This window comes from Astyanax mexicanus, chromosome 15 (genome assembly GCF_023375975.1).
Source record: "Astyanax mexicanus isolate ESR-SI-001 chromosome 15, AstMex3_surface, whole genome shotgun sequence".
Lineage (NCBI taxonomy): Eukaryota > Metazoa > Chordata > Actinopteri > Characiformes > Acestrorhamphidae > Astyanax > Astyanax mexicanus.
Genome location: NC_064422.1, coordinates 12,544,167 through 12,563,183, shown reverse-complemented (window position 1 = coordinate 12,563,183; position 19,017 = coordinate 12,544,167). Strand labels below are relative to the sequence as shown.

The following is a 19,017-nucleotide window of genomic DNA, read 5'->3' as shown; positions in this document are numbered from 1 at the left end:
TCTTATATCAAACAGATAGATAATTATAGTAATAATAATAGCAGCAATAATACAAATAGAGAAAATAAACATATCTTTTTTTAAATCACTTTAAGATGCAAACTGCCTAAACATTAGGCCTGCAGTTTATTTGTTTATAAACACAAATACAGAAAACAATGAAAAACTTTAAAAAACAATAATGAAATCTAAGAAAAAGTTAAAAGTGTTTCCAAAGTGTTTTCTACATTTATGTTCAATTTAAAACAATATTTAAAGAGTAACAAACAAGCAAACAAACACTGACCACTGCTGTGTTCAGAGGGCTCTCGTGAGCTGTTCGCGCGCTTCCAGAGTGCTCTTCAGAGTAAAATCACCACCATCGTCCATGCATCGCTATGAAAAAGCGGCAACAGCAGCGCACACCTGGATTAGCTTCTCCAAACGAGCTTCATCTCGTCCAGTAAACAACAACAACAGCAAAACAACAACAAGTCGTTAAAAAGAGTCTCCGATGCTCTGCAGAATAAAGGAAGGCGCGCGCGTAAAGTAGTTGGAAGTAGTGTGTGAAGCGTTGCAAGGGGCTATACTCTCACTCTCTCTCTCTCTTTCTCTCTCTCTCTTTCTTTCTCTCTCTCTTTCTCTATCTCTTCACTCACTCACACACTCACACAAACACACGCACAAACGCGTTCACACTCGTGCACACGCGCACGCTCACTTCTGGTTGCAATCTTGTTCTGAAAAAGCTGGAAATGCTCGTGGGATGCTGTGTGTCCACCCCACGAGTTCCAGAGCAAAGCAATGCAACAATGCAAAGCAATGCAAGCCTGTCTGATAATAAACTCGGGCTTTTTAAGGAGAGTGAATATTATTTTTGATATGGGGTAAGGTGTTTCTCTCTTTCTCCCTCCCTCCCTCTTTCTCTCTCTCACTCTCTTTTTCTCCCTCTCTTTTTGTCAGGGTGTGTGTTCATGTTAATCTTTGAATTAATGGGCGAAAATTGAACTCCGATGTGGGTTATCCAGGGACCCGGAGGGTGGGATGGGGATGGAGGGATGGAGGGGATGGAGAGATGTAGGGGATGGAGGGATGAGGAAGAAGGAGGAGGAGGAGGGGGATGGAGAAGATGTGAGAAGAGAGATGTGTTTTAGAGAGCAATCTGTTTGGCTGGTGTTGGGGGTTAATGACTATTGCCAAAGATAAAGTGAATTAGCAAAGCTGTTGCTCCTGCCTCTCCTCCTGAAAGCCATTACTCTGCCTGGCCGTCTAATTAAATACGTAAGTAATAAAATTATTACGTTTTACGACGATTTAAATCATAATGAGATTATCTGACGCGTTTTTACGCGTCTTTGAATTTCGTGCAACTGTACGCAACGATATTATTTTATCTTAGCAGTTTTAACTGTATTTAAAAATGCAATATAAAGATGTAACGATGTTGTGTTTGTGTTACGTTTTAACTTCGGCGCTTTTCTTAGGACTTTCGATTGTTTTTAAATCAGTATAAATTTACCACTAATAATAAGACTGCAAAATAATTAATTTGACTATCCAAATCATTCGCGTGTTTTATTACTTAATATTTAATTTATCTGCGGGCTAAATTCTTTAATTTATACTAAGCAAAAATTCATATTAAACACATTAAAACACAACTATATCCTCTAATCTACAGTATCGTTAATACAGATTACACACCAAAGCGATTTCAATCTGATTTCCAAATTAGGGCTTTTAGAGGAAATCCCTTTAAAGCTGATACTGTTGACTAGAGATGGAAACGTAGGGACGGATGGAGGGATGGATAGATGGATGGATGGATGGAGGGATAGAAGGCTGGTGCAAGGAGGGAGGGGAAGTAAGAAAGGAGGGAGGAGGGGGGCAGAGAGAAAAGTTCAACAATCCCATCGCGTAGGTAACGATCCCGTCCTAAAAAGGAGGACTTTTAAACCTTATTTGACAACAAATGCAGCTGCCCCTCTATTTTGGAAGATATTAGGCGAAAATGAATGCAAATCTGTGTTGAGGAGCCATCTGGCCGGAGAGGGAGAATCAGCTGCTGCCGCTGCGCCTGAATCCATCTTAGCTCATTTTGCAGCCTCATCTGGCCTCGCAGCCAAAGCAGCAAAAAAGGGGGCTTTAATTCGCCAAATTTAGGCGTTTCCAAAAAAAGGGGAAAAAACGAAAGAAAACAAAACAAACAAAAAAGAAAAATATATACATCGCTGGTCATTCTTTTATTAGTGTTTAAAACGTTTAATGTTTAAAAATAAGCTAACAATAATTCATAATTTGTTAGTAAATATTTTTTTGTGTATTGTTCATTATTGTTAGTTGATTATTTTATTGTTGTCGCATTTATTATTGTACATTTTGTATGTAAGTGCATCGCTTGTACAATTGGTGTATTAGCGTTTCCTTATTAGTGTTCTCTTATTAGCTTATAGCTTTATTAGTGCACTGATCATTAACAGATCATTGATCATTTTGTTTATTAGTTAATTGTTTTTATTGTTGTCTCCATATTAGTGTGGATTGTTTATCTGAACGCATTATTCATTAGTATGTTAGCTTATTAGTGTGTCGTTGATCTAGTTTTAATTACGTATTTTTATATTGAGTTTTATAGCGTCTAAAAAACGTAAACTGTGTGTTAATGAAGCAATAAATTGTGGGTTCTGAAATATACAAACATATTTACATATTACAACGCTAAATAGCATAATATTATTTTTATTCATTATACCAGTCAACATAATATTAAAATAAAAATAATTTATGCTTTGTTGTTGTTGGTCTTTGTGACAGTAATTGGTTTGTTATGGTGTGTGTTGTGTATGTGTGTGTGAGGGTGTGAGTGTGTTTGGATTTAGTTGTCCCGTGTAAGATCCTATGTGGAAAGTGTGCTAACAGCGAGCAGCGGACAAAAGGAAAGTTAGTCATGCAGAAGGTGTGTGTTTGTGTGCGCGGCTTTGAATAAGATTTGCTTGGTGTTTGGCCGAGACCTCCCGAAGAAACGCGCCCCTCCTTCTCGTCCTCCTCCTCCTTCATTGTGCGCGAAGTGTTTCCTTTTGTGTGAATTTATACGGGCCGAGGCTTCAATGATCCCCTGCAAAAAAAAAAAAAAAAAAAGAATTTGCATTTAAATAGCGACATCAGCCCATTCGCGTGCCACACACCGGCGGCTTCCCCAGATGTCAAAGGCGAAGTCAGTGAGATGGTCAGTGCCCAGCTGTCCTCCTCCTACTCTTTCTTCATCTTCTTCTTTCTTGTTCATCTTGTTCTTGTTCTTCTTCTCAATCTTTCGATCTTTTCATTCTACTCCTTCTTCATCATCGTGTATGCGGAATCCACGTCAAAACACCCCAATCGCCACCAACACGACCTCCCTTTATATGCTCTGAAAAATGTACCAAAAAGTTACCAAAAAATTATACTTAAGATACATGAAAAAAATCCCAATCCCAAGGCTCGAAGGACATTTACTTAATAGAAGGAAGGTTCTAAAATAAAACAAAAAATAATTTCTTTAATTTCTTAATTGAAGTAGTAGTTCATCTGCCGCACTGCTCGAATAATAAAAAAAAACGCTAAGAACTAACTTAACTTATATTACACCAGTCCTGTCCATCCAACCCAGAAGAGCCTCAGGTCAGTGGGCCCCAGAGGTCCTGCATGAGCTCCAGAGCTTGAGGAAACCCCTGAAAACTGGACAGAAGAAGCTAGCTAGTTGTGTTTCAGAACTGAAACTGAATCACTGCGGGGTTTTTTTGTTGTAGCTGTTTCTTCAGCGTGGCTCTGAAAAACGGCACTCTGCACTGCAGTCCACACCAGTCCATCTGAACTGATCTGAAAGGCTCTACTGGCCATCCTTGCACTGCTGACCACACTACTGATAATGATGGATGCAAATGCCAGTCGCTCGGCTTTTAACGCAGGTTAGTTTGAGGATGGATGGACAGGCTTGGTGACCCCGCGTGGACGTGTATTTCTCATCGCCATAAGGCGAAAAACCAGCTAGATCAGAAACTTGGTGCAAGAGCTTAGAATGATATAATGATAGTATCTAAGATTTTACTGAGCATTAAAAAAATCCACTACACAAAATAATAAGCGCGTGATTAAATAAAATTAAAAAATGCGCCAAAAAATATAAAGCTGACTGTCGCAAATTTGTAAAAACAGCTATGAAGCCTGCATTCGCGCTCGTGTGTGTGTGTGTGTGTGTGTGTGTGTGCGTGCACTGCTGGTTTCTGACAGACAAAGATCAGATGCTCCAGCACATGCACTGAATCAATCATTCAGTACCGCGATTTAAACTGTTGCATTCGTTCAGGATATGGACTGATAATGACGCCCAGTGGCAACTCTATTCTAATGATGAGCAGAATGATAGATAGATAGATAGATAGATAGATAGATAGATAGATAGATAGATAGATAGATAGATAGATAGATAGATAGATAGATAGATAGATAGATAGATAGATAGATAGATAGATAGATAAAGAAAAGATAGAAATATGAAAATATGTAAAAAAAAAAAAATACATCGGAAGAAAAAAAGATTTGATATTATTATAACCGGTGCTGTGAGAGTAAATGGATGTAAATGTAAATACGCCAAAGAAAAAATATATGTTTTATGTACAAAAAACGAGTTTCAAACTATTAAAATTATGTATATTTGAGATAAGAAAGAAACATATGAAAAATGACTACTACAATATGGTTAAATAAAACGAGTAGGAAGAGAAAAATATACAAAATTCAAGGCCAAAAAATAAAAAAGTCGCAGTTTTAAAAACGCACCCAATCGCTGTTTAATATATCTGGAATATGTTGGCAGTCTAAGTGAAAAGGAAGTAAATGGACAGACAGCAAAGCCAGGTCTGCCCCGTTCTTTTACCCCCAGCCCTCCACCCCAGCAGCGCCTTTCTGAAATTTGTTAAAGAGCGCCTCCTATTGTTCATCTTGAGAAGTGCTGTTTGCGCTTTCGCCCGACTACAGCGCTCAGTTGGCATTTTTCTTCACTCAGGACTGAATAGAGTATTATTGATTTTACAGCCCCTGGATCAGAATTAATTTGTTTGTTTTATTAATGTATTACACGGAATGTCTGAATGTCTTCATTTCGGTTTTTTTTTTTTTTTGCTGTTCTTGCTAGCCTTGAAAATGTTGGAATGTTTTACAGCAAACGCACTGCTTACAAATATATATATGTATATATGAGAGTAAAAGCGAATAAAAAAAGTTCAGAGGAATAAGATGCAACGTGCATTTTCCGTATTAGTCCATTTCTGATTGAGATCAACAGACCGACGAGGAAAATGCCTAAATCCTGCCTTGCAAGCAAAATGAATTAAGGCCAACGAAAAGGCTTGAGCGCAGTAGCCTATGGCGAACCGACACAGATCAAATGTGAAATATCAGATCTTAGATCAAGCGAGATAAACGTTATGTGGAGCAAAAAGAAAGTAAAAAAATAACAACTCACAATATTAAAAAAATCAAACTGTGTTTTAAATACAGTATCTATTGCTCTTACTCGGTGGAGAACAGCAGGAGCTGAGGGCACCTTCATTGGGAAAAAACAGGTTTCGATTAGGTCATTTCAGATATTGTAATTGGCTTTAATTAAACATGCATCGCGCTAATTAACTCAGATTTTTTTCCTCAGCCACTGGGACTCGAGCATCGCCTGCTTTGATACACTCAGTCCAGATGTCCCAGCACAATTCAGGAAGCACCAAGTTCAGCTACAGCATCACCGGAAATAAGTTAGGGGTTAGTCTTTGCTTTGCTGTACAGTCTGAGCAGATGTTGCTCTGAATAAGGAAATTGCAGGTGTAGGAGGATCTCAGAGTGAACTTCCGGCTGATGTAAACTGACAGTGTGGAAATAAAATAACACAGTGACACAAACAAGATTTACAAACATGCTGAAAAAATGTATATAGCGACGCTCTAAACGCATGATACAACAATGCTTTATAATAGCTTTTATTATCGTTATTTTTCCTATCTTATGTATGTGTTACTGGGTAGGTAGTGGTAATGTCATCGTTGTTGACGTTATTCATTCATTCATATATATCATTCATGATTTTATATATTACACATAATATTATTAATTATATGAATATTATTATATTATAATAATATCATTATAAGCAAAAATGATGACCAGCTATAACTAATCATGCTACTAATAAGACTTATGGTGTTGGTGAGGATGACGATGATGATGATGAAGACGACGATATTACTGATGCTAATAACAATAATGGCGATAATGATATAATTATATTTTTATAATTTAATATTGTTGTATTATTTATAATGTCAATATTCTTTTAAGACTTATTTTATCTTACTAACACTGCTGCTGTTACTTGTACGACCACTGCTACTACGTCTACTACTGCAATATTAATTATATTAATGATATTAATTGGGGCAGAGCCAACAACAAGTATACTACTACTATTACTATTATTGTTATCACATCTGGTGATTCTAAATTAAATAATAGAAATAACAGTAATGATGATGATGATGGCCACTTTATCACTTTTTCATCAGTAATATTAATAACGGCAATGACAATATTAATAACGGCAATAATAATAATAATAATAATAATAATAATAATAATAATAATAATAATAATAATAATAATAATAATAATATATCCCGGTTTCTCAGCTATGTTAGTCGTCGTGTCTCCTTTGTGTGAGTGTGTAAGGAGTGTAAGCATGTGTAAGGATGGGTGTATGAAGTGTGATGTGAAGTGAAAGTAGAGGAACATGTGAGAATGTGAGAGTGGTGAGTTATATGTGAAGGGCCTCTGCTGCCATATAATTAGCATTTTCATTCTGCTCCTCAAATGAAGAGAGGAGCCGGGGCGGGTGGGGGGCCTGCGGGCCAGCCTCGGGCTACATCAGACAGAGAAAGAGGAGGAAAAAAACATGAATAAAGAAACCGAGACCTATTCGAGACAATTAACATGTAAAATATCCGGTGGAGATGAGGAGCGAGCGGAGCGCGCGGGTCAGATCCACCTCAGCGCAGATATGTGGGCTAAAGTCCCGGATTAAAAAGTTTTTTTTATAGCCCAGTAATTAAAGGATGGAGGGCGAGACCAGTGCGTGTGTGTGTTAGTGTGTGTGTGTGTTGGAGTGTGTGTGTGTGTGTGTTACTGCCACCTCCAAGTCTGATAAGTTTGGTCTCCATCAAGTCCTTGATGAGATGATGCTGCTGCTGATGCTGGTGACCCACTTTCCCTCAGTCATGTTCACTAATCACACACACACACACACACACACACACACACACACACTGGTCAGAAGGGAAACCATTGTGAAAAAAGAAGCAGCCACCAATGTGTGTGTGTGTGTGTGTGTGCGTGAGTGTGAGCAGGCCCTTTGTATAGGAGCGCTCTCCTCTCGTGGCCTGTAGGTGAGCTGATGCTGAGTGAGGGTCTTCTGTGGTGACAGTGCCCCACCTACAGGCTGCACGAGGAAGTGCAGAGTGGGATAACAGGAATCACTGGGCAATTATTATATTACAATAAATATGTAATAATTATTATTAATAATGCACCGGTTATTTTATTATTTTATTTTTTATCTGTCAATGATCAACACAAATTTCCAATGAGAAGAAACTGACGTCTATGCGTATACTACTATTACTACTACTACTACTACTACTACTACTACTACTAATAATAATAATAATAATAATAATAATAATAATAATAATAATAATAATAATAATAATAATAAGAAGAAGAAGAAGAAGAAGAAAAAGATAAGGAAGATAAATATAAAGAAGAAAAATAAAAGAAAAAGAAGGCAAAAATAATGATGATGATGATGATGATGTTGAGGATGATTTCTAAGGGAATAAGGAGACTTGAAGATGTGAAGAAATATGGAAAACATCAATATCTAAACAACAATAGATATTGTTATTAAAATGTAATAGATACATTAATAAAGCAGTATTTTAAATAGTAGTTTAAATAATAATAATAATAATAATAATAATAAGAAGAAGAAGAAGAAGAAGAAGAAGAAGAAGAAGAAGAATTGTGTTTTTAAAGCAAAAAAAGTTTACAAACACATAACCACAAAGTTTTAAACACACACTATTAAAAAATATCACTATTCAGTCCAATCTAAATATATCTATATGTTTATATAGCTTGAATTAATAGACATATACATTAATTTATGTATGCGTATTGATTTTTCATTATTAACATACATACAGGCATAATGAGGGAGAGGGAACAGATGTTTGGTAATTGTTTAAAATCTATAAGCTTAAGCTACATATAGAATTAGAGTAAAGGTCAAACTTAACATAGAAGGTTTTATTTCTTATTCTTATTTCCATTTTTATATGAGCCGAAACAGAGGGGAGTTAAGGGTAACTTTGGATAACTTTATGCTGCTTTACTCCTGGTGCAAAAAATCATGTTTGATTCAGGTTTGATGGCTTGTGATCATCCATCTTCCTCTTGATTATATTCCAGAGGTGTTCAATTTGGCAATATCAAAGAACCTCTTCATTTTTAAGTGTATCTAATATTTTTCCAGAGCTGTATATTGTAGAAAATGCACAGAGACACATCAGTCATATGAGGTGTATTAGCTTAACCACATCAGCAAATCAAAGCTGTGTGCAGTTATTTGAGCAGTTGGACGTTGTGTGTGCTATAAATGTCAAATCAAATTATGAATCATATTTATAACAATATTGTTGTATTCTTTTGTAGGGCACAAAATTGAGCCTTTTTTTAGTTTTATTAAAGTGAAATTAAACATACAATATGCTATTTACTACGGGAAAAAAACTAATAAAACAAAACTCCATTAAAATAAAACATTATATTTAATACATTTTGTTGTCCAGGACAGCACAATCCCAGTAATGGTGAGTGAATATTGAGCATCACTGCTATTTTGCCAGTTGAGCGTGATGTTGTTTGGCCAGCTCAGAAACGATGGCAGCGGACATCTGTTAGCCAGCAGATGTGGCACCAGCCAGTTATCTAATATAGGTTAGCTGACTTGGCGAGCCAAAAGCAAAAGAATTTGAGTCAGTATTAATATCTCAACCTCACAACTTGGGATACCCTCACATAAATACAGCACAATACTAATATACTGAGATCCTGAAATCCAATACATCTACTCTCTTTATCTACTCTACTCTTTATAATGTGCCACAATTATATGGTGTAATCAATTCATCAATTCAAAATGTGACGTAATGTATTATTGAACCCTTTTGGTTAAATGTATCCTACATCCATTACAAAATACATCATATATCATGTATTTTCTCTATTTATTTATTTATTAAAGGTTTTGTTGCACAGAACACTATTAGCACTATTTGAGAGGTGTTGTCCATCAGAATAGACCATAAATCAGCCAATTGAGAAGTTTATAAACCAATAAAACAATAAAACAGTAAATTGGCTCTGTATACTGCACAGTAGTACTACTAGTACTACTAAACAAACCATATTCTGTTTTGTTTAGCACTTTTTGTTTGCTAAATACTTCAGCATGTGTTTCTGTATAGCTTTGATATAGTCCTAAAAATAGTCCTAAATATACAACATAAAAAACACACTAAAAAAGAAAAGGTGTCTCCTTCACATTTAAAGCATTAATTTAAAACACTTTCTTATCAAAAATGACTTAGAAAAAGTCCTTTAATAAACAGCAGGATTTTCTCCAATATTATCTTCCAGCACTGTTTTATCAATTCTTTTTCAAGTGCATGACAGACTTGTTTTGTTTGTTGTTCATGTGTATTTATCTTAACAGCACTACTGGACAGGTAAAAACCTCAAAAGTTTATATATGTCATACTTATATTTAATCAATATTTCAATCACAGTTCTCACATCTTTATATAAAAAAAAGAAAAAAACAGACATTGTTTCTTTTAATTAGCCAAAGTGACCCTTTTATGTGATTACTTAACTAACCTTTGGAAAAACCTTAATTTCTAAGTATGGTATTCTTCTATCTTATAGAAAAAGAGTATTTTTGTCTTCTCATTTAAAGCGACCAATTTCCAGAGCTAACATTAAAAGATATAAATTTAAGCAGTATCCCAAATTATGCCGTTTTAACGCCTGAGGCTTTTTCTTTTAAAATCACACACTTGTTACATAATAAGTTTAATTTAATGATATAATTAGCTATAACTACACGTGCTACAATTGAATCTGGCTTGGCTATTCCTAATAACTAGGATATATAGAATATAATAGAGGTTTTCACCTATTTAGGATGCAGTTTTAGGTCAAAAAAGAATCATCCCATATAAAGTAATTTCATGTGACTTTCTTTCTTTTTTTTTTCTCCTCCCTTCAGAATGACCTCAACACTGCTGACAACACCAGATCCAGGCCAGCCTCTGAAATGGAAAGCTTGATGAAGGGAGTTTGAAAAACTTGTGAGAAGCAAGACTGTAATAAAGGTTACTCAGATGGTTATTTGAGCAATAATGTGAAGCTTTTAAAGATCTAAAATACCTTCGGTTGACGTAAGAGTTCTTTACCAATTTGAAGGTTATTCACGCCACAATTAAGCCAAATCAAATTAATTTGTACAGCAAATTTTGGATCGAGTTCTCATTCTGGATTTATAGAGAACAGTGAATGTAATTCTAATGACTCCAGCAGATCTGACTAGAACAGCTTAGGGGATCTTTAAAAGACTGGCTATGATTGCCAGTATGATTGGGTGATTGCTGAATTGTTCGAATCCTGGTCATGCTGCTTGCCACCAGCCATTAGCTGCCGGAGCCCTGAAAGAGCACAGTTGTCCTTGCTCTCTCTGGGTGGGTACAGTAGAACAGTTGGTGGCGCTCTTTCTTTCCCCTCATCACTCCTAGGGTGATGTGGATCAGCACAAGGCTGCATCTGTTAGCTAATGTATCAGAACGGAGTCGCTGCTCTTTGGGATAGCATACATTTTTTCAGACCCTGCATCCATTACAATTAACATTGTGTATTTTTTTAGTTTGTTGTTGTTGCACATAAGACTATTTGAGAGCTGTTGTCCATTAGAATAGTCCATTAATCATTAATAGCCAATAAACAAGTTTATAAACCAATGAAATAGTAGCTTGGCCCCATCCACTGCATTGGATTTCAGACAAAAAAATGCATTTTTACATTTTTATTCCATCACTGAAGATTAATCAGTCTGAAAGGGTTAATTATCAATGCTAGAATAAACACGTGTCTTAGACACAAACATTTTCTGGAAGGTTTTTCCAGAATTAGGATGCTTTGTAAGTAAACAATCTTACTCTATTTAAAATATATGAGTTATAGATGCTAAACATGACTTGTTTAGGTCTTTGTATGTCAAAAGTACAATTTTTCGATCAATAAAATCACATCTCTCTTTATTAAAAACATGGTTATTCAATGGCATCCCCCAAAGATCAATCTTAAGCATCTTAATTTTTAGGAGTGTTTCGTTCTGCATCTAAATGAAATTCCCCAGCTGCACTATTGGAAGTGTGTGTGTGTGTGTGTGTGTGTGTGTGTGTGGGTGTGTATTCAGGGTGGGAGGTTAAGGTCAAAGGCCACTCATCCCTCTATTGCAATATTATGTTGCAGTTCATATCCCAGTGGTTGTGACACGAGGGCAACCGAGCCACTGAAATCACTTAGAGACATATATTACCTGACCATTATATCAGGTCCGGATGTAATGATGCTCATTATCAAGTTATAAATGAGGATTTAAATAGCCTTAACATAAATAAGAGAGCACTTAAAAATGATGAGTTTCTTTGATTTTACCAAATTAAAAACCTCTGTAATATAATCAAGAGGAAGATGGATGATCACAAGCCATCAAACCACCAAACTGAACTGCTTGATTTTTTTGCAGCAGGAGTAAAGCAGCATAAAGTTATCCAAAAGCAGTGTGTAAGACTGGTGGAGGAGAAAATGATGCCAAGATGCATGAAAAAAAACTGTGATTAAAAACCTTCAGGGTTATTCCACCAAATATTGATTATTTCTGAACTCTTGAAACTTTATGAATATGAACTTGTTTTCTTTGCATTATTTGAGGTCTGAAAGCTCTGCATCTTTTTTGTTATTTCAGCCATTTCTCATTTTCTGCTAAAAATAAATGCTCTAAATGAAATGTTGTCCGAAGTTTATAGAATTTAAAACAGCAATGAAACTGAAAGTGGCCTCTTATATATATATATATATATATATATATATATATATATATGTATATATGCAACCTTTGCTAATTACTCCACACAACAATTATTTGCTTAATGCATTAAATGCATGGCATGCTTGTATTGCCTCAGCACTGTTGCTCATATTTACATCATTTTCCCCCCACTCACCCAAAAGGGGATTGGTGCTTTTCACAAGTGAATTACAGTGCAGTTTTTTTAACCTGGGAGTGCAGGGTGCAGAGTGTTGGATGGGCTGATGTCGTGTAGATGCTGGCTGGAAACTGCCTGCTGGACTGCCAGGTCCCTCAGCTGCAGTAAAGCGGAGGTTTTCTGATGGAGGTGAGGGTTACACCAGGCGTGCGCTGCCATAGGGGGATAGCTTTGTGTTCGGACCACTAAAGACTCCAGAAGTACGACAGCAAAAGTGCATTAAAGGATGCGCAGCGTGGGAGCATGCGGCTCTGACAGCGTTTCCTGCAGTCAGACCCGTGTTTCCTCTCTGTGTTTAAGCTCTGAAAAGCATTAACACATTTGGAATAGTTAATCTACAGATGTCTGTCTGTCAGTAGACGGTAGTAGTGTTTTAGCGGATCCAGTATATCGACATGATGTTGAAACATTATGATGTCATTTTATAGGAGACTTAAAAACAGCACTAAAACTTTGTTTCCACTTTAAAATAAGTGAATTTAATAACTGTTCAGTTATCCATTTACACTTTCAGACCTGAATTATGTTCCAGTGATGGGAAAATATAATATGAATGTTGTTTTCTGCCTGTGATGAACACAGAATAAGTCACTAGGACACTTGGAAATCAACACAGCTGCTTTAGTGAATATATACTGCAAAAAGACCGACATCTATAGTCAGCCCAAACGGTCATTATACAAAAAAAAGTCTGGAATGATACTGGAATGAATTTTACTTTTCACTTTGACTTCCACTAAGTTAGCAAGCATTTTTCATTCTTCTGTTAAGTTCAAATATCACGTTCTCTAATTTACTAGGTGTAAATATGTTATGTATATGTTATAACAATTTTACCTATTACATCTATTTAAAAAAAATAATCCTTTGTATTGTATGGACATATTATAATGAAAAAAAAAAATAACTAAACCAATAAACATGTACCATTGCTTCCACACATCCAAAATTTAATGCTTAGTTTCTGTTAAATCAAGTTAATAAACAAACAGTAAGTGTGCAGTCTCTGCAGAGGATTTAATCTTTTTTTGTACAAATCAACAACACACATAATAAAAATCTGCATATTGTAGACACAACTTCTATCTTCTATAGGATATATTATATTTAGGGAAATAAACATACTTAATATAAATTTAATTAAACTTAATTAACTAAACTTAATTAAAATCAATGCAAAGCACTTTTACACATTTATACATGATTTCTAATAAGATTCACTAGAAAAAGCGCAATTTAAAAATTTATTTTATCTGTAATTTTGCTTAGTTACACACTTTTAAAAATAAATATGATACAAATGATACAAAGTATTCATAAAAAAACAATAAAAAAACAAATATCTGGCAGTTGTTACATTGTTACACAGATAAATTGTATTAATTTTGTAATGAATGATAAATGGACCAGTAGAAATCTGACTAAACCATCTAAAATGACTAAAATGACCAATAAAAGCTTTGTTTTACACTTTCAACTTCAATTAAGGTCATTGAAAGTTTATACAAACTAAATGTGTTTCTTCTGTGGCATCTCCCAAAATTTCTCAATTGTCACACCTTTATTAGTATTATTATTATTATTTATTTATTTTTTGTAGGCAAACTTTTGATGTGTTTAAGTGGATTGTAGTGTATACACACTTTGATACTAGCAGGTGGTGAATCATCCAACTTATACTTACATTGTTGCCATTTTTTACTTTTTAGAAAAAAAAAAGCTTTACTTTTATTTTTACATTGTATCAATTTTGTAACGAATGATAAATGGACCAATAGAAAATTCAACTAAAATTACTAAAAATACTAAAACAGAATAACAGTTTTGACTTCAATTAAATGTCATTGGAAGTTTATGCAACTAAATGTGTTTCTTCTGTAGCATCACCCAAAATATCTCAATGGTCACATTGAGTGTAGGCAATCTTTTGGTGAGTTTTGGTTGTTTTGGTGAATTATAGTCCTTACACACACACACACACACACACACAGAGATACTAATACACACACACACACACACACACACACACACACAGATACTAATACACACACACACACTGATACTACCAGGTGGTGAATGTGATCCAGCATGGTGGTCAGGTGTCTCTGATCCACGCTGCCCGAGCTCCACGCCGTGAAGAAACTATCAGCCTGAGCTTCCACTTGAGTATTTGAAGAAGGGAAAACTAATTCTGATGTGTGAATCCTACATTATTAACACAGAGGGAGAAGAAGAGAGTTTGCTGCGAAAAAAGAAAAAAAGGAAAAGCCAAGCAAAAGCTAAAAATAATCAGTGCCAGCTTTGCACAGCGGTGTGGCGAGTGGCTGGGGACCGCCGAGGTGGCGGAGCGGCGAGGAAGGAGGTGGGGGGGGGGGAGCTGGGAGAATGTTTAAATTAAACAGAGAAATTCAACATCTGCGTTCCAAAGCCTTTACCCTCAATTTCACATCTATTGTTGTCACGGATGTGTGTGTGTGTGTGTGTGTGTGTGTGTGTGTGTGTAAATATGAGTTTTCATGTGTGTGTAAGTGTGTGTGTGTCTGAGAGCATGTGTTATCTGAGAGATTTTAGGCACTCATTCGCACTAATCTCCATTTACTCTGATTTCAGCATCTCGGAGATGAACTGTGGCACAAGTGCGGTGCTGAAAGCATCACCCCGGCTCAGAGCTGTCCCACTTTCAGACGTGGAAGGAGGCGGCGTGTTGGAGTAAAAAAAAAAAAAAAGCATATGGACGGCATATTCATTAGCGCGCTGCTGATAAATAGATTAATTGGCTAGATTAGGCAACCAAAGCTTTGATCACAGGGACCAAGCCAAGAATGTGTTTGTTGTTTATTGTGATTTTGTTGGTTCGGGGGGGAAGCGCGGTGCTGGAAAACCTTGCTGTGCAGGCGTTTACGGGATTTACTTCCAGTTAGTGTTAAGAGGAGACCATCAGCACGTAAACAACGGAGCAGCGATGGTGTCTAATGAGTGTGTGTGGGTGTGTGTACACATGTAAATAAAGAAAAAAAATAAAATAAAATAAAGAAAAAGCAGTGCTAATGAGGGCTGGAAAAATTAGTGTACTGATGTTGACTATAAAACCAGTCAATATCCCTCGTCTACACAGGATGCACTGCATTTCACTGGATTTCATCATCTGAACTGTTCCATCTCAATGTCACTCCATTAGGGTGTTGTGTTGTAAAAAAAAAAAAAAAAAAAAAAAACTCGCACACTCAAGTGCTGGTGCACCTGACAGGCCAGTTTACAGTTTACACTGTAGTGCTACACTAATGCTTTTACATTACTACAAAAAAAGAAAAAAAAAATAGTTTTTTGTAAAAGCCACTGTTATGAATGTAATGTAATAATATCTTAATTTATTGAGCTGCATAATAATTGTGAAAAATAGCTATTGCACATAATGAATGAATTGCACTGATTTGCTTTTGTTTAATTTCAATCATCATGAGCTGCCGTAATTCTAATTAGGACTAATCAATGTGGAAAACTATGATAAAAAAAAGACTGGTACACTTAAAATTCACTTTATTAAATACTGTGCATTGCGTTATAAAGTCAGCATTATCATGTAATAACAATGTTGTTACATATTTTAGTATTTAATATAAATAGTACATTCAGTAGCTTCATAACCAGTATGAAAAAATCTTCATAGGTCACTCCTAACACCTTATTACACTGAAGAACAATGTTTATATCTATGAATACAGATTTAAATATTTTAGTTTGAGGCATACAGTACCAGTCAATAGTTTGGACATGCCTTAAATTCAGTGTTTCTTTTCGCTATTTTAAAAAGTTTTGCATTGTAGATTAATACTAAAGTCATCCAAATTATGAAGAAAACATCTTGAATTATTTATTAAACAAAAAAAAGTGTAAAACAAACCAGAATATGTTTTAGATTTTACATTCTTCAAAGTAACACCTCTTGCTTTGTGATGACAGTTTCACACATCTCTGCTGGATTTTCTCAGACAGATTTATGAGGTAGAGTCACCTGGAATTCAGGCTTTCAGTTAACAGCTGTGCTGAACTCATCAAGAGTTAATTACTTTAATTTTTACCATCCTCAGAAAGTTACTACATGATTCCTTATGTGTATGTGTTCATAGCCTGATAGATCACGTCACTATTAATTTACTATGTAGGAAAAAATAATATTAATATTAATAAGTATATAATATTTATAAGTATAAGGTCATATAGTATATCCTAGCCTATTTACACTTTTGCAAACCCATAGGAAAAGATTACAAGCTACTACAAATCTACTACATCCGTGACTTCATCTCTCCAATCCAATCTCAATGCTCTTGATTCAGCTGTCTAAACACTTTCAGAAATAAATAAATAAAAACCCAAAACATCACAATTACGGTGCAGATTGCCAGCGCAGCACTTATTTTGGAGGAGATCTCACTGTCTGGCTGTCTCTGGCTGAGTTCATGTCCTCAGGCTGCTTCTGAATGTGGGTTTCCTCTAATTTCCAGCATCTTTTAGTGATAATCAGAATCAGCTTCAGCGTGTTTCATAATTCTGATGACCTTTGGCTGCTGCTGGTGAGTTCTGGGCTCTCGGTCTGGGCTGAACGAGGATGGTAGACGAGTGGGAGTGTGTGCACTGTGTGTATATATATATATATGTGTGTGTGTGTGTATGAATTGACAGGAGTGTGAAGTTTCCTCTCCAGCTGAAGAGGATGTGTCTTAATTCTCTTTGCCCTTAGCGGCGTCTCGGGGGATCTCCTCTTTAACTGGGGTTTGATTTAACCTTTGAAAGCAAGGTGTGCGCCGTCCTCCTTGGTAAACACATCCAAACACCTTTACGACGGGAAAATAAAAAAGAGTCTGGCAGATACAAACAAGTGGCGAGGCCACGCGTGAACGCTGCCGGCATTATTAATTCATAATATGCTTACTGTTCTTTATGGGGGGGTGATGGTTGAGGGAGGAGGTGTGAAAGGAGATGAAAAGCACATGCAAGAGCTTTCTTCAAACCCGGCTGCTTTTCTGACACACAACCTGGCGTTAAACAGTTTCAGGAGAAGGCCTTTGTATGTGTGTGTGTGTATATACGTGTGTGTGTGTGCCCTAACACTTTCAACAGTGCAGCCATTAGCGCAGGCCCGCCGCTGACTGACAGGTCGACACGGCAGTCCTCCTTTCATGGCTTCATGTATGTTGCGCAGGTCTGTAGGGATTGCTTTGAGCGTCAGGAGAGCTCCGAGCACTGTCAGGGCTCAGGGAGAGAGCCAGAGAGGTGATCCAGCTAAGTAAATAACCTTAAAATATACCAGCATCACTCCTCCTGCCATTGTTTTCCAGCGAGGAATGAAATAAAATAAAACAAAAAGGTCTTGCTGGAGTCCCGGGAGAAGGAGTCGCACTGAAAAAGGAGTGATGTTAGAAAATAAAATAAAAAATGGAAAGCGGTTTGTTTGCAATAACAAATAAAACGGACAATTGAATCCATTAATATCAGTTATTTTTTATGTGCAAAACTGTACAGTACAATAGGATGCAAACACACGTTCATATACTGTGGATTTAAATACATTTATATACAGACCACTTGAAATGATGAGTTTCTTTGATTTAGGAAGATCTCTTAAAAGTTTATGAATATGAACTGAAATATGAAATGAAATGAATATGAAAGCTCTGCATCTTTTTTGATAAAAGAGCCATTTTTCATTTTCTGCAAATACATAATGCTCTTAATGACAATATTATACAGTAATTAAGTAAAGAAAAAAAATGACTTCTTTACTTAGTCACAAAGATCATCAAAAAAAGTTACAGTGATGAAACTGGCACTCATCAGGACCACCCCTGGAAAGGATGGAAGAGCAAGAGTTTCGTCTGTCGTACAGGATAAGTTGATCAGAGTTTCCAGCCTCAGAAACCACAAGTTAACAAACAGCTCCCCAGATAAGAGCATCTAAATACTTCACAGAGTATTTTTGTTTGTTTAATACTTTTAAGTTACTGGATCAGTTCATTATAACTTTTGACTATATGTATATATATATATATATATATATATATATATATATATATATATATATATATATATATATATATATATATATATATATATATATATATATATATATATTGGCCAACCAGACACTATAACTAATGCAACACTCTAACTAATAAAAAAATCGAATTGTTTTTAAATATTGGTACTCTGCATCTATAACAATTATATAATTTATATAATGTTGAAAATCTAAAAATTGCTAATTAACATTAAAAATTTTATATTTTGTTCTTTTTTCTTAATGTTTATGGGGGAATTTGGACATTACTGTAAGTAAAATTGCTTTAACTTTTAAACTTTTTATTTGAGTAAATTACAGGCAGCATTTTATTCCGTGTGGAAAGTTTAGACTATTCAACATGCTTAACATTAGAATATTCAGTGTGTCCAGTTCATTCAGGTCTATGTTTCTGTGTGTTTTAAATTCTGTGCTGTGCTAAAATATATTCATATATATTTTAAATTATTTAAAATAGAGCAATGAACAACTTTTAGCTCATACAGTATATCC

At 35.6% G+C, this 19,017-nt stretch overlaps 1 protein-coding gene and 1 long non-coding RNA gene across 20 annotated transcripts in view; one reads left to right on the top strand and one right to left on the bottom strand.

The window, feature by feature from the left end:
* The window catches only part of ebf3a (EBF transcription factor 3a), a 140,513-nt gene extending 139,701 nt beyond the window's left edge, over window positions 1-812 (bottom strand). For 5 of the 19 annotated variants that reach the window (XM_022669086.2, XM_022669094.2, XM_022669100.2 and 2 more), the window contains exon 1: window positions 287-811. The gene's annotated coding sequence lies outside the window, so the exon portion shown is untranslated. Of the gene's footprint in view, window positions 1-286 lie in introns of all 19 variants that reach the window. The other 14 variants (XM_022669083.2, XM_022669093.2, XM_022669098.2 and 11 more) reach the window with 5 other exon arrangements.
* A 269-nt stretch (window positions 813-1,081) lies between these two features.
* Window positions 1,082-17,031, top strand: LOC125781176 (uncharacterized). The gene is made up of 3 exons (XR_007424313.1): window positions 1,082-1,260; window positions 10,391-10,496; window positions 15,057-17,031. It is a non-coding gene; the product is annotated as an uncharacterized LOC125781176 (long non-coding RNA).
* Window positions 17,032-19,017: the final 1,986 nt, after the last annotated feature.